Here is a 16937-nt window from a genome sequence, read left to right on the forward strand (position 1 = left end):
CTATGTTATGAATTAGGATGTTATGCAAAGTAGTTTGCAGTTACTCTTATTCAGCACATCCCTATAAATTACATTTTTCATTTCATTTTATTTTTTTAATGTAAGGGAAACTGAAGCTGGAAGAGACTGGCTTGCCTAAGGCATTCAGACAGTTCCATAGTTGAGTATGAAACCAATTATTCCATAACTGCATAATACTACAGCAGAAAATTAAACTATTCTTAAATCATGAACATGCTCTTTAAAGGGCTGTTTGGGAAAAATACTGATGTCTTGTTTTAGAATATTAGTGGAAAACTAGTTCCTTACATATGAAATGGACATATATCTATGTTCATACTAACATTTATAAGCTATGGAAGTAGAATTCCTCTAAATGATTGTTCATATATATGTCCTATACTCTATCCTATCAGGTGATGGAATCCATATATATCATTCAACCATATCAGTAAACTTTTAGACAATAAAACTGAATAAACTATACAGTACAGCTGCTCTAAAGTAATTGGTATTAATATTACAACATTCTAGTGAGAGCCATAAATCCAGTAAACTAGCATATAAATCAATAGAAATAATTTGTGGATTGAGCACAACTTATTTAATATATAACCTGTCTTATCCTTGAAAATGGTGGGAAAGGTCACTATTATACTTCATTAGTTCTTCCTAGGTTTTCTGTCATAAGCTATGATCTTTCTATGCACAGGGATCACTTTTTTATAAGAATTTATATAGCATAAAGTATTAGGACTTTCCTGTTGGTGGGCTGAAACTCATTTTTACCTGCAGTACATTTACTATTCCTTTCACAAAACATTAGTGCATCACCTTTCCATTTTGAACTACTGTAACTTCCAACACATTGTAATGAACACCTTGAGAACTAAATGGGGAACTGATCTACGTGACATAATATTTTAAGGCTTCTCTCTTTGCCACTTCTGTTGAGATCAGAACCTCAGACGTTTAATTCCAAGTGAACAGTGAAGGAATGAGTATAGATTATGATTTATAAAATAGCTTTTGAGATCAAGCGGCATAAATATGGTCTAGCCAGAGCACTGTTTTGCTCCACTGGATTGGATTGGAGTAAGCAAGGTGGGGAACCACAGTTTGCTAGCCACTTCTATCTTTCAGGTTTGTTTTTTAAACTCATTATAAAACAAAATAGCTGAAAGATTCTCTTTTTTGTTCAATTCATATGATCTCTGATCAAGTCACCCTATGTGAAATGATCCTGTAAACCAGCCCCGCCTTTGTAATTGTCTTTTAGGTCTCTTGGACCTAAGAACAAAAGAAAGTGCATGAAGACAACAGGCAATTTGGGAAGGAGCCTTGTAAGTTAAGAGATAGAGACAGGATATAGCTGTGGATACAGAAGGCAGCAAAGCTTCACAGTATTGAATAGTACAGAAGAAGTTGATGTATATAGGGAAAGTTTTAATCACCAGAGCTCTTACCAAACCAACTAGAAAATCTTTTGCCCATTGTTTTTGCCACTTCATTCTGACAATCTTCTTGGAATTACAATAGTGGTAGATTCTCTGAGCAATGACTTTCGTATTATATGCATGTTTTGTTGAATGATTCCCCTGCATAGGGCATTATTGTCAATGTAAGTGTGTACCCCCACAGATACTTGGAATTTAATAAGAATTACAGTTGGTCTTCTGGTTAGTCTTCTGGTAACCTTATTGAAGACCATACTGTTCAATATTGGTGTTGGCTTCAAGCCTGAGATTGTTAATAATGTCATATATTCTTCCCCAAATTTTATACTTGTTTTTTTTTAACTATAATTTTTATTGAGAGTTTTTACATAGATGAAAGACAAATACAGAAATTTAAAAAGAGAGAAGAAGAGAAAAGAAGTGCAGAGAACATTGCAGTTAAAGAAAAAATGATAATTAAAGAAGCAGTTTCTGACCTTCTTTACAGCAGTTACAAACTCATACTCCATCCCTTTCTCTTTCATGTTACAATAGTCCCTTCAGCCCCTTATTCAATCCTTTTTCAATCATCAAATCCAGAAATCACCATTTCACTTTTTTCCATTTTCAGCAAAAAATCTATAAAATGTTTCCAGTCTTTTATAAAAGTACTTATTGTTTTGCCCCTGACCAAACTGGTTAGTATTGCCATTTCTGCTAATTCTGCCATCTTCATAATCCATTCCTCCATTGTGGGTGTTTCAATATTTCTCCATCATTGTGCATATAATAGTCTTGCTGCAGTTACCATATATAAAATTGCCCAAATTTTACCCTTGCATAACCAAAAGAACAGTCCTGGTATAATGTTAAATCTGCAATATTCAGACATAATGGTTTGGATCCCTTAAGCTAAATATACTTTAGGAAGCTCATAGAAATAGAACTTATCTTAGAATCCAACCAAAAGGGTGACATTGAGTCTCTCCCACTGTTATGGAGATACTGTAAATCAGTCATAAAGCATATACACTGTATGCAGAAGACATACAGAAGACTCAGGTTCTGTTGAAAGTGAGCTTCCAGGGTTTCAGAGAGTCTTTCCCAATGATCTAGTTGAGGGTCTTTCAACTGGAAATAGAATATCCAGTTAAAAGATCATCAGGTAGCACCATTGTGGATTAATGTTATTGAGAAGTATTGCATCTAAGTTGGTACAAAATTTCTGTCTATAATATTGCATCTGTAACATCCCAACCACACACAGGAGGTTCAGGAGTGCGATAAGTAAGTGAAAAGAAATGCAGGGATTCTTGCAACGGCTATTGAAAAATGACTTCATTTCCCAACTTATTCACATCAAGCAATTCAGAGGACAACAGTTTTCACATTTTGAGAGAGAGGGCAGGGAAAAACTGGTAGGAGGCAAGGAAGGTTCCTTGTCTTTTTCGCTATTACTCATGTAGCATATCAAATTGTGGCTTGTTTCCTTCCTACTTCCCCCTTCCTTGTCTTTAAAAGTGGGAAGGAAATATATCATTTCATTGGCTGGCTGGCAGCTGTACCTTCAATGTTTATGTTAACTGCATGGTTTTTCAACATGTCCTTTCTCAAACTGCTTTACATAGGCCAAAAAAATGAGAATTGCTGGGGAGCAAACCAGTCAAGAAAGTTACCACTTCGTATTATGGATATAGATATAGAAATCTGTTAAAGAAGGAGCAGCTCCACCTTCCTAAACCAACCATTAGTTGCCCTCTCCAGAATCACCACTCATTTTGAGAGAGTTGGTTTCCCACTCTCTCATCCATTCCCATGCTAATGAAGTATAGCAGGTACCAGTAAATTCTTTCACCTGCAAATTCTGTGGGGCAATAGTTACTCCTTAGAACAGTGTTTCTTAACCTTGGCAACTTTAAGACGTGTGGACTTCAACTCCCAGAATTCCCCAGCCTGGCTGAGGAATTCTGGGAGTTGAAGTCCACACATCTTACAATTGCCAAGGTTGAGAAACACCGCCTTAGAATCTCTCCTAGTCAGCATCCAGAAAGGTATCAAAACTATCAATTTCACTTTTGGAGAGAAGGTGAAAGAGATTTATTCTATGGGGTGAGGCAGAAATTAATGGGCTGAAGCTTCAAAAGATTTCCCAAAGAATTTGAACCAAGTGGCTAATTTGCTGCTCTAGGATAAACCAAGGTACATAAGACCTAAAGAATTAACAGACGCATCCTCATACTGCTTTACATGGGTGAACATATATTAAACAGGATTCTTGCTAATCAGCACCTCAATGCCTAACTTTGATCTTATAATAAATTATGCTTAAATGTAATAGAAAAATTTGAAAAATGTAATAATGAAGTTTGACTACACCAAATATAAATATTTGTTATGTCTCTCCAAGCTTGTCTGCCAGAATTCTTACAGGATGCATTTGAAAGTAGCTGCCACTCTTGAAGGTGTGCCCTTAGTATTTAAGGTATAACTATGGCAGCTAAGTGTGAAAAACAAACTACACATAATTGTGTAATGTCTGAAGCTACTTATTAAATGCTTATGCTCCCAGAAACATAGCTTATAAAGAATATTACAGTTTACAGTTTACATTACTCTGTTCATTTACTAGGAACCTTTCAAATAGAACATTATTATGTATTTATTAGTAGAACTTTTCCATGATTTCCTAATTAAAAACAACAACACCAGAGTAAGGATATAATAAGCAGTCTCGCGCTGCACTGATATATTGTCACTCTCTTTGCTTTTACACTAGCATAAAAGATATCTGCAGAATAACAAATGCAGGTTTCCCTAAAATGATTTGAAAATTTCTGGAAGCTCATGCTTAAGATTGTTTGCTTTTCTCAACAGTTTGTGGGTAGTGACTGACTTCACTTTGTTTTGTCCTTTTTTCTTCCAGGCCCTTCATCCAACACGAATCCTAAAGAAAAAAAAAATCCTTGCCAAAATCAACTGTCAGCAAAGACAGGGATATCGTTTACAGCATTTGTGAACCCTGCATTCTTTTCCTAATGAAACAGAGACTGTTAGCGAGCCCCAGAACTTGAGGAAAGAACCGGCTTGTCTGGAACTGAACTAATTTTGAAGTATGCAAATTTTTCTTATTGTAGGGTGATCCACCACCAACTTGAGGATATGTTGGCTTAGCCACCATTCTGTTTCAGAAGACTGTGTAGCCTTTGCAGTAGTGTGCTTGTCATGGCGTTCCAAAATGGTGACGGGTTGCAGGATGCTTTTGGGTTGGCTTTCGCTCTTCAGGGTTCCCCCCAGCCCACCCTTCTTACGGTGTGAGGGGTTTTTTTTCCTCCCTGTGAAATGCTTTACTTGCCCCTTCTAATGTGCCAATTCCTCATGAAAATTAAATACATCCTATTATATGCACAATGAAAAGCTGAATCCGTTTGGGCTTGAAATATCAACAGCACTTGAATACCAGAGTTTCCAGAGGAATAGCTGTATTATTAGCCTGTTGCAGCAACACCAAGGACGAGTACGGTGGCACTTTAAAGACTTAGCAAATTCGGTATGGCGTGGATCAGATGCTAAGATAAGGTGGTTTAGGGGTAGAGGGGAATGCTAAACAATAAGGCGAGAGAGAAATGCAACACAAGAAGTATCAATACCCTCTGCATTTTGTTTCTGTCTTCAGGATAGCACTCCAGGCATGGAATGACGTAGGCTCTGGTCCATGAAACGTTGCTCTTTAAGATGCCACTGAACTCTTTGTTGACTACTGCAATCTTTAGAATACCAACCAACCAGTTGAATTCAAGAGGTAGTTTGTGAGATGACTTAATGTTTGTATTTGCTTTGGTGTTTTTATTTGGGGGTTGGTTAGCTAACTCATTGGTTCTGAACCAATCCCTATAACTCTCCAACCAAATATTTTCCTAATCTTGTATGTGTTTCTTTTTATTTCTGGTACCAAGAGAGGGTGGATTTTACCTCACAAAATTAGCCACCTAATGTTGCATCCTAACCAGGGTTCATTTGGTGTGAGGGAAAAGGGCATTTCATCGTTGCGAGTCAGTAACTGACGTGTTGTCAGTCAGATCAAATCTAGCCTAGGGTTATGCTAGCAGTTTTGCCCAAATGCTGCAGTAAATGTTAGCTTTTTTGTTCGCCCATACAGCTTAGCAATTGGCCAATCTGAGGTGCATTGTTTACCACTTGCCAAATATAACCACATAGAAGGCAACAGCTTGCTTTCAGATTATTACTCTTAATAATAATAGCAACAACAACACAAAAACCTAAAAGAAAGAAATGACTATATTGCATGAGAACGGAGTTTTATGTATCTGTAACATCCAAGGCTTGGATGAGTTATTTCATTCATAATCATTTATTCATCTTTCTCTTCCTTATTCTTTCCCTCTTGTGATACATGGTGGAAACTGGAAAAAGATGGTTAGGAAGGAGACACACAGAGGGAAAAACCATACAGAGAGCTTTTCATAGGAGCGTAGATTGTAACTGGATAAATTCCACTGAAAAACAAAGTAGTTTTTATATATTTTGCTTATAGGGATTTCTTTTTGTAAATTTATATAGTAATAATGACTGAAAGTTATGGTGCTGTGCAAGTCCTGTTTAATTATTTTTTATTGGTATTTTTCCTGTGAAGTGGGGCAAAGAAGGGAAGAAAGAAATAGGGAAAACCTGATGGTACGTTTTAATTTTTTTTTTTTTTTTTTCAATGGTGTGAGGACACTTTGGCTTAGGACAACATATACATATTTCTCCAAAGTGATATATGAAGAACTTTTTTTGGCATAAAAGCAGAATGCATATAAATATATAAATATATTTTATTATGTACAGAAACAGATCATTATGCATGATTGTTAAGAGAACAGACTAGCATTTTAACCCAAAGTTTCGGTGCATGAGTTTCCACCAGCACGTGAATCATGTACCTGCGTGGTGTGATTCCTCTCAGCTACCACCCTTCACTGCGCGTGCACACGCAGGCATTCAAGCACATTCACACACATACATCGGTGGGCCCTGTATTGCTCCTTCTTTTCCAACTCCTGAGGTAATATTGGTGAAATAACAGCTCCTTGTGTGATGAAAGTTTTGTTTTGTACTGTAGCTGCCTCCTCCGTGTGCTGCGCTATTCTCTAGATGAACACATGAATTCCACCATGCAGTTCATAACTTAAATGATGACAATTCTGTGCTGTTGTGGTTCTAAATAGCTCATAGAATATACACTTTCAAACTAGTTAAAGATTTTTATCATTTTCCAAATAAATACAGAATTATTTTTTTAATAATTAAGGTGGTATATTTGTCTATGGCAGGGCATAGTTTATCATGTTTCTTTAATTAAATAGAACCAATGTGTGTGTTTGTTCTTCACATTGGAAAGGGCTTCCCTGAAAGGAATACATTATAAAAATGTCATCTGTTCCAGGGGCTTAAGAGAAGTATTGACTTATCTTGAGAGACTCAGTTACAGGTACCTATTACCAAAGCTAGTTAAGAATGTGCTCACATGCCTTTACTAAATATGAGTATCTGGCACATCATTATATGTGAATTAAGCCAATGATGATATTATGGGATGTTTGTTGTTATTTTGTTCTTTGAAATGGAAATGTATTTGGTGATGGACAATTTATTTCCAAGTTTCTGTCTATCTTCTCAACAGAAACTCTGTGCATAAAAAAAATCCGGTACTGTATAAAGTTTATGGTTTCCTCTACTTTGACTGGGTTTCCTTTCAATACTTGAAAATACAATATATCAGGAAGCTGATGCAGAAAAAGGAACAGATTCATTTCTCAGCTCTAATTTTCATCAGGTGACCAGGGATGCGATGACACCAAAATGACAGCCTGTATGCAGTGACATCATCACACAAATGCCATGATTATGTACTTGCATTTCAACATCTGACACAAGTACATACACTGCAACCTTTCTGTGATGTTGCCACAGCTGTTTTGTCATTAGCCACCACCACCCCATCTGCAGGTGCCTGTGCAGCTGATTAATTGACATTAAACAAAGAACTATATTTGGAGCCTGGCCAAATTTATGCAAGTTTTAAATCCCACTGATTTCAACCAACTTCAGTACCCACCATAAATATCAGTAATGCTTTGAGACTCTCCTGAGATTAAAGTCCTATTAAACCAAGGATGACTTTAGAATAAGCCTGCGTTAATTAGATTGCACATTAGTAACATTAAGCAATTACTGGTAACATTGAAGCTGCTGTTTTATTCATGGATGATTCCATATACATTTCAGTAGGAAAACCTCCACCTCCTCAGTTAGCATCTGTACATATTTAAATATTTTTATTTAAATGATAAAAAAGCAAACTGGGGAGGGGGGAAGAACCAGAGCTGAGTGATAGGGCACAGACATTGATATCACATGTTCCAGGTTCTTCCTCAAAGCATCCTTGGGGGTATGATGCCAATCAATGGAAAATAATATTGACTTATATGAATCCTTGGCTTGATGCGATGTAAGGCAGCTGTGACCTGAATTTTTATATTTCTTGAGAGAGCTGTTGGGGGACAATCATGGAATCCCAGGCACATGTTAGAGTGATGATGATGATGGTAACAAAGGACCCTTGTGTGTGTGTGTGGGGGGGGGGAACATGGCATACTTACAAACCACTTTAGCCAGGATACTGGTATTACAGGCAATTGGGTAAATTGGCTTCAACAGGATAAATTCAGTTCCTAGGATCCCAGTTGATGAAAACTGCAATAAGACTGCACTTCTCTGGAAAAAAAAAACTACTTTGAAATTCAGATGCTATTACAGTCAATATGGGCCTGTTCGAAACAAATTTAAGCCTCGTCCTGTACAAGCTTACTTACAAGTGTCTCAGAGGATATCGAACTGTTTCCAGACCATCACTCTCCCTGTGAGTTAGACTGCACTTCCCAGCGTTGGAACCAGCAGGCCCTTTACTAGGCTGATTGGGAAGTGAATTTTTTTCTAGAGGTGAAGACCAAACATGGTATGCTGGATTATTTTCTCAGTCACAGGAACCTTTAACGTAAAGCGATTGCATGGAAATCCATCACTTGCTCTACGTCACTTCTTTTCCTGTTTGTCCCCTCTGCCTCTCACAATATAAACAACTCCAGATTTGAGGTACTATCCCCAACTGGGAACCCAGTCACAAAATTCTGCTCTCAAGGATCCTTCCTAGCAAATGGACTGCTGCTTATAGCTTAAGCTTTCTGTATTATCTTTTGCCTGGAGAATGGCCACAAAACATACAATGACTGACCCAATTTTCTTCCCTAGTTACAACTATGGTGTTTCTGTTGGCCTAAAGGAGCCAGGTGCTAGGCAAAAGCAAGCAACCAATAAATCCTCAGACACTGGTCTAGTTCAGGTATACCACTAAACCATGGATTCAAGGCTGTATATGGCCCACAGGCCAGATGGCAATATGTCACACACTATGAGGCTCTTATTAGGGGAAGAAAGTCATCAGACGGCCCCCAGACCAAAAACGTTTACTCCCATCTGCATTAAGCTATGGTTTAGCCTGATGGGGATGGGCTGTCATGAATATTCCTTCCACTTGACCACCAGGGCAGGAGACAGATGCTTTCACATTCGGTGCTGAATAAGTTGCCGCTTACCATTACATTTTTAAATCCAAGAAGTCTGTATAATTTAGTCCTTGTTTGTTTGCATAAGCATGGTTGGAATAAATCAGTTTTTAAGTTGGGATCAAGTGGAACACCCCCACCCCCTACCCCATTTATTCATTTGCAAATGTACATTTATATTGCTTTTTTCACACCAAACTGAAAGTGGCTAATGAATAAAAACATTAAACAATGAAGGTGAAAGCTGCTTAACTCCTCAATTCGTGCAGGAAGGAGGAGCAAGGAAGGAAAGAGTCCAAGCTCAAGGAGCAACCCATGTTCCTCTACCTGATACCTTCCAAATGTCTTGGGAACAACTCCTCCCAGAATTCCCCAGCCAGCCAATAAATAGATTGGTTGGGAATTCTGAGTTGCACTGTGCTGTTCTTTACCAATAGGTTTGCATTTGGCCATCAAGCCAAATTATTACATATTTCTTTCATGGAAAGCTAATACAGTTGCTGAGACCCTTTTTGCAACCAAGCTCCATCTTTAAAAGGTAAATGTCAACCCCTAACCTTGTAGTAGTCCAATAAAGATTTGAGTTTCCAAACCAGATACCATCCCAACTGTCCATCAGTTAACACATAAGGGTTCACTTCTGAACATTTCTGAATACTCCAGTGCTATAAAGCATTTAAACATGAGATCATACTCTTGAGGAGTTTCCTTTTTATGTACATAAATTAGACTCCATTTTTCTAAGACTGTTGATTGATTTGTGGGATTGCACTTGTAAAATAGAATTACACAACTAACTCCCATCACCCTAATTTTTGAATTATGAGCCCATTAAAAATTGAAATAAGGGTTGGCACAGATACACAAGCAATTTTTTTTTAACTGTCTGCTGAATAGCTCATATCATTCTCTTTTTAGATTGAATCTTTGTTTTTACTGTTACAGGAATACTTTTTCTAAATCATAAGTTAACCAGTCTGCTGCCCATCATATCTTTATCTTAAGAAAAAAAAAGTGAACATGTTGCTCTTGAAAATGACATAATTGCCTGGCAGCCAATCTCTGTTCATTACATTCTTTACATGATATATATCAGAAATACCAGCTGATATGGAAGGGGACCAGATACTTTAACTTGCTATCAGGAGGGATGAGGGATATATTGTACATTTTGGCTTCACATGTGGAACTTTTTTTAATCAAAAAAGGTTGTATGAATGGACAAAACATGTATACAGTATCTGTACAACTGTCTTGTCTGGATTATTTCTTTCACTGTTGAGCCACATCCTTTGGAAGAATATTCTATCACTGCCATAGTACATGGCCATCTTTCTGAAAGGGGTGCACAATTTTTACTTTTTGTATGAGCTACTTGCAGTTTCATTTGAAAGCTGGCAGTGTCATAAACTTAGAGGAGGCTTTTCTGAAACCAAATGCTGACATAGGTGAATATACTACCTTACTACATAAGAATTGGATGTCAGTTTGATTTGGAAATCTTTCCCTTTTGCAAATGAAATAGTGGTGCAGAGCTTAACTCCACTTGATGTTAGTAGATATTGCCTTGTGTACTCCATTCTCAACAGTAATCTAGTTTGTAAAATAAAGTGTGATGCATGTAAATAAAGCATAATGGATCTCTATGCTGAAGGTATAGACTCATTTGTCTTTTATTTAGTTTGTGTTTCTGGAAACCAGATCACTTCAGAGAGAGGGAAAAGAAACAGCTCCTGTGTGTAATGCATCATTTATTTTTATACAGTAGTATCATGGTTAACCTGTATAGTGAAAAAATACACACTGACTGAAACTAACTCTTCAGGATGCAGGTCTGTGGAGGAAAAGAACTAACCTTTTGACTACTTACAATTATACACTTCTTGCATGTGGAAAGCAAGTGCAGCAGAAGGAGGACCTACTGTTTTCCACCTATATGCATATTTTCTCTTTTTAGCCAAACTCATTTAAACTTGGATTCCAATCCCACTTTGGTTGCTGAACTAACATGATACTCTATATAACTCTCCCATTTCATAGACTCATTCTCCTTGAGTAAAGAATAGCAAAACTCCTCAGAAGATGTAAATGAATGAAATCGGGAAAAATGCAGTGAGTCCCATCTGATGGAATTGTGGCATCGTATATAGTGCCAAAGATGCTTAGTTTCACTGACTGACCCAAAAGGTATCAAAATGGTTGAGCTACGTTTCCAGAAGATGGAAAGTTGAGCTTTGCTATAAGTCTATAGCTGAAAATACCACAGATTGAGATAATGTAAATGAAACATAATTTAGTCTTAACACATCAGTACTCTTACATATGTGTCAGCTTTTCACAGGCTTCAAATGGCTTCAGCAGTCTCCTACCGCCAAGCTGTGTCCTCATGTAACTTGTGGCCTTGACTTATGATTGACATTGGCCTACTCCACACCCAGCTGGCTCAAAACACATATATGTTTTTTTAACAACTTTCTCTCAAGATGCATTGGATGAAGCCCCAAGGATGAGAAGTTGTGTAATTGAAGGCACATTTGCTGAAGGAATTGTAAAAAATATGATTAAATTATGGCCGTTGAAAAGTTGGAAGAAAGTCACTGGGCTCAAATATCCTAATTTGCTAGGTAAATGTATTCATATTTGAATAACATGCCATAAATATTTAAGAACATGAGGTGGGAGACCCTATTCAAACCTTACTTCATCTGTGATTTACAATTTTCAGCTTTGTTGCTCTTGTTTTATTATCTCAACTTATAAAATTGTTACTCATATTAGTAAAATAAATTTATTGTCAGGCCCAGCCCAAGAACAACGATGAAACAGTCCAGTCGAGTACAGTTCCTTTATTTGCTTACACCTTATAGACAGAATCTTGCCAAACTAAATCTATGCTACAGCAACTAGTGGATATACCCTGTGAGATTCTAGGGGGTGGCTATCCTGAACCTCTTAGTCTTCTCACACTCCCCCTGCAGACTGTGTTGTCTTTTGCCTCCTCCCCTCTCCTGAAATGCACCCCCTCCTTCCTGATAGCCGTGATCTCCCACATCACTCTCCTCCTCGTAGATACATTCCATCACAGGTATGAAGTGTAACTATTCCCCGATAGTTAAATAATCCAAGCAACAATTGAATCCCTAATTATTATAAATTCCTATAGAAATATTTGAACCTATAGGAAGTATAATTTGGCCTACTCTGGCTAATACAACCTAATAAATTACCAAACTGTTGCATAATATCAATACATGTTAGTGTAGAAAATACATAATTATCAAAAAATATAGTATATCTTCAGCATATAATATTTTTGTTAAAATCCAGCCTTACTATATCCAAAATGTTTTCTGATATTTGAAACATAGATCAATATTTTCCATATCAAATTGATAATAAAAAAATAAAAGACATCCTTGATGAGTTCTACAAAACATCTTGATAGAAGAAAAGATTTGTAATTATTGTAGCAAAAGGAGTAGAGTACCACCAATTAATAAAAAGGAGGAAATCCATATTTGTAGAAGACTTGTATCAAAAATTTCCATTGTACTATATCAAAGGATTTTTCTGCATCCAACAAAACCATCACCACTGATTCCAATTTTTCTGCATGTATATCCAGACTGTCATGTAGTAATGTAATAATATCAGATGTTTGCAACCTTTTATAGAATCAGACTATGCAGGATGGATAATATTATCTGTAATCTACATACAAGGGCTACTAGCAATTATGTTGCACCAATGTAAAACAAATGAATTATAGTTTGCACAATCAGCAGGGTCATTACCAGCCTTCAAAATCACAATTCTATAAACATCACTGAAGGGGGTTGGAAAAAAAATTATGATGATGACGACTCTAAACCTCCAATAATGTTGGGACAAAGATCCAGTGGCATAACCATCCAGACTGAGCTTCTCCTGTTTTCATAGATGTAATGTTATGTTTTAATTCTTCGAGATATGAAGGTACAGCTAAATACAAAATACTTGATCATGCATAATTTTAGGAACAGCAATATACTACCGATGTATTAATTTCTTCCTCAGTTACCTTTGACTTAGTATTACACTATTAAGAATAAAATGTGAATTTATTGTATCAGAATCAATATTTATTTTACTCGGGCATAACTAGTAGTACAGTTAGTATTACATTGCTGCAATTGTTTCAGCTGAGAAGTTAGTAATTTACCAAGTTTTCCACCTCCCTCCCAGTATCTTTGTTTCATACAATTCAAGGAGTATTCTGTTTCAAGTGCATAAAAGGAATTAAATTTCCATTCGGTGTTCATAAAACCTTTATATAATACTGGTGTAGGTCATCTTTCATGCATGCTGTAAAGTTCCTTAAGCATTTTCCCCAAAATTTTGTGCTTAACCTTTTGGTTTTCCATGAGGGATAAGCAATACTACCACGTGTACGTGCCTTGAAGGCATCCCAGGAGGTCAGCAACCATGACAAGCTGGCCCCTTGGTTTTGTAAAGATGAACTCTGTCAGCCACGGATTTGTGGCTTGGTGATTCATGAGTTCACTTGAGGACTTTTGACTTTTCTGTCTGCAAGTGACAATGCTAATCTTTTGTGCATTTTTAGCCCCCTGCACTTCCTCATTGCCATGTAATGTTTGAAGAAGGAGGCTGCAACACAGAGTATGTGGATCTTGAAGCTGCTTTAATCTTCACAACTGCTGGCAAATTTCTGAAAAATGATTTTGTTACGTGTATTTTGGAAAAGGGCCAGACTTCTGTCCACAAGAAATTTAAGCCTGCATATTTTGATTTCAGATTATCCCGGTTATAGCACAAAAACTAGTTACACCAGAATGCTTGGATAGAAGCCAGTTTTACACCCATTTACGTCAATGGAACTAATGTGATTTAAATCTAGACATTCCAGTATAATTAGGTTTGTGAATCAGGTTGTTATGCAGAGATGTCAGTGACAAAAAGTATTTCAGCCCAAATATTTCAACTCAGTCAGTTTATTAACTCAATTGTCCAAGCCTAAAATTCTGTATTTGTTGTTTCAAGCAAAACTAAAAAAAACTTTCTCATCTTCTGTACTGTGGATAAAACGAATAATTGTTCCTGAGATCTACTTGGAGTGATCAGACTGCATCACTTTAAAAAAAAAATGTAGCCAGGTCAATCTAATTGCTGAGGAGCAAGACTTATTCCTTCCAAAATAGTTTGGTTTGACCTTCTTCCATTTGCTTCTTAATTCTGTCATTAATAGCTCACTTTGATGGACGTGTAAAGACAGGAAACACTAGAGCACACTTCTGTGTGTTTTATATTGGTCAAACCAACCCCATGCACTGTCAGCAGCAAAGAGAATTAACAACAGTAAAGATAAAATGAAACCACGCTGACAGGTTCTTCCACAGCATACATCTTCAGCCAACTATCCTGTGACTGACAAAGTTCATACAGATGTGAGTAGAGCATCGTAATCTAGATGTCACCTGCAAAACATTCCATATCATCAAGGAAACCAGGGCACAGAGCTGTGATAAAAAACATACACATTATATTGGCAATGAAGTGAGAATTAACAAAAGAAAGAATCGCCTGTCATTTCACGGAAAGGTGGGGGGGGAAGCTCGAGATATTTTAGGCAAAGATCTTGGACTTCAGTGATTTGAGACCTAGCAATATATTCATAATAACGTGCCTGTTTTCTGGTAAAAGTTAGAAAATGCCTTGATCATTTGATTACAACAACCCTCTTTCCTCTGTGGATAACTGAGAAACATGGTAGCCATTGGTATACTGACTGAGCATGACATACCCCAAGTATGACAACAGCATTAATGTCCGGCCTGTTGACAAGAAACTCAGCAGCTGCTTAACTAACCACAGCTTGATAAGGCTCTTGTACTTCAATTCAGCTACATTCTCATCCAAGGCACAATGTACATAGATAAGAATCTATATTGCATACTAGTTAAAGCCTTTTCAAATAGTTGATTGCTCTTTTTTCAACATGAAGATGCAGGCCCTTTGTATACCCCCTGTAGTGATGTTGGTGGTTCTTTTTCCTGCCCTTTCCATGGTTGAATAGCCATTTTGCCTTGAAGCTGGGTGATGATGCTTGTTGAAAGAACTGACATCTCTATTCAGAGAAACTCTGGAGATCAGCTACAAACGGAAATGTATGATCACAAGCTCTCTTGAGATGGCTTTGAATTTCCACCTTGTGAACAGCCACTCTTTTTGCCAGAGCCAGATAGGTACATTTTGGTACCTCTGAAGAGGAAAGTGGTATTTTCAGTGCAAGAAAGCCAGGTGGACAAGGAAAAGACACAACAACTAACCCTCTATGGGCTCAGCCCAGCTACAAAGATCAAATGGAAAGTGCTCCAAACGATGCTTGAGGCTCAATGGAACAGCACTAAGTTAATAAACATTGAATCCCAGGTGTGAGCCCTAAACATCTGCCAGTAGAAAGGATATGGAAAAGTCTTCAAGCTGGTGTGGCTTCTGCTAATTAAAGAATATGATCAGGATCACTAACTTCATTCAGGTAAGTGCTTGATTTCTTTATGCCAAAATAAGGTAGTGATTAATGTACATTTTTCAACCCAGTCTGTTCTTCATGTTTTGGGCTAGAACTCCCATCATCCCCAGCTGACTTGGCCAAGATCCCCTTTCCAGTGGTATCCATGAGAGGAGATCATGACATCAAAATGATGACACATACATCATGATATCATATATGATCTATTTGTCTCAGTTGTGTCATAGGAGATGACTGATGCTAATCACATCATTTCATTGTTGCACAATGATGTATAATCAATTCTCCCCACAAGTGCCTATGCCCCCTTTCCTATACACTCGTACATTGATCTGGCTCTGATAGCGCAAAGGGAAGAAGGATGCTGTGTTCACATAACACATGTACCCACAGGTTAACAGAGCCATGATTTAATAATCTACTTGGGGGTGGGGAGGTCACATGACACACTGAACCATAAGCTAAACATATGGAATGCATTCAGAAAACACACTAAGCTAAAAGCATGGTTATCTGGTTGGTGGTTTGGTAAGTCCTGAAAGTCCAACTTAAAAGTGCTGTGGGTATGTAGAGGAGGAATAGTTGTTAGGATCTTATGCAGCCTATACACAATTATTTTTGTCCAAATCAGCTAGGTTTGTTCCAGTACCTGCGAGAGAAACAAGCATTTTCTGTGCAAGAAGACCATGTGAACAAAGGAAAATAGTCCAAGTCCTTAGAAAATGGAGAGTGTTGAAACTCACTCTCTACAAGTAGAGATCAATACCACTTGAAATGCAGCATATTTCCCAAAGATTCAGATTTCAGTTGGACAGCAGAAGAGAGAGAGAGTTGATCAACAATGGAACAGACTGCCTCAGGAGATGGTGGGCTACTGAAGGTGTTTAAACATCTATTGGGCATGCTGTAGTTGTGGTTTCCTGCTCTGGGGAAGTGGTTGGAATAAATTATCTCCTTCCATCCTGGAGCTTAGGTTCAATTCTATATTTGCAGAATCCTTGTAAAATTCTGGTCTCAGTTGCTTCCTATCCTGCTCATGATAGCAGCAACAGAACAGAACTACTTCAGTCTCCACAATGTCCCATGTGATGGTAGGCTGGACCATTAATGGAAGAACCTCCCCCCCAATAGAAAAGCAGGATTGGAATCCATCTCCCAACAGTCTTGCAGTGGATCCTACTACATCAGAGCCAAACTTGACTTTTCTTTGAAAAAGTGCTGATGGGGAGATAATGGAGTCTTAAGTCCTACTTATCTTCCACCAGTGCCCTGATCCAGATGCTCCTAATTGGTCCACATTAACTCCCACCTATTGTTCACAATGGGATTTAAGGGAAGACCACAGAA

The 16937-nt window shown here is 37.6% G+C and overlaps 1 protein-coding gene across 1 annotated transcript in view; it reads left to right on the top strand.

Annotated features, from left to right (window-relative positions):
* FOXO3 (forkhead box O3) overlaps window positions 1-13118 on the top strand; it is a 129229-nt gene extending 116111 nt beyond the window's left edge. The window contains exon 3 of the mRNA XM_088139138.1: window positions 4360-13118. The gene's annotated coding sequence lies outside the window, so the exon portion shown is untranslated. The remainder of the gene's footprint in view (window positions 1-4359) is intronic.
* Window positions 13119-16937: the final 3819 nt, after the last annotated feature.

Source organism: Python bivittatus, unplaced genomic scaffold (genome assembly GCF_059951505.1).
Source record: "Python bivittatus isolate LINGU-HERP-01145 unplaced genomic scaffold, Pbiv_v1 ctg000020_np1212, whole genome shotgun sequence".
Lineage (NCBI taxonomy): Eukaryota > Metazoa > Chordata > Lepidosauria > Squamata > Pythonidae > Python > Python bivittatus.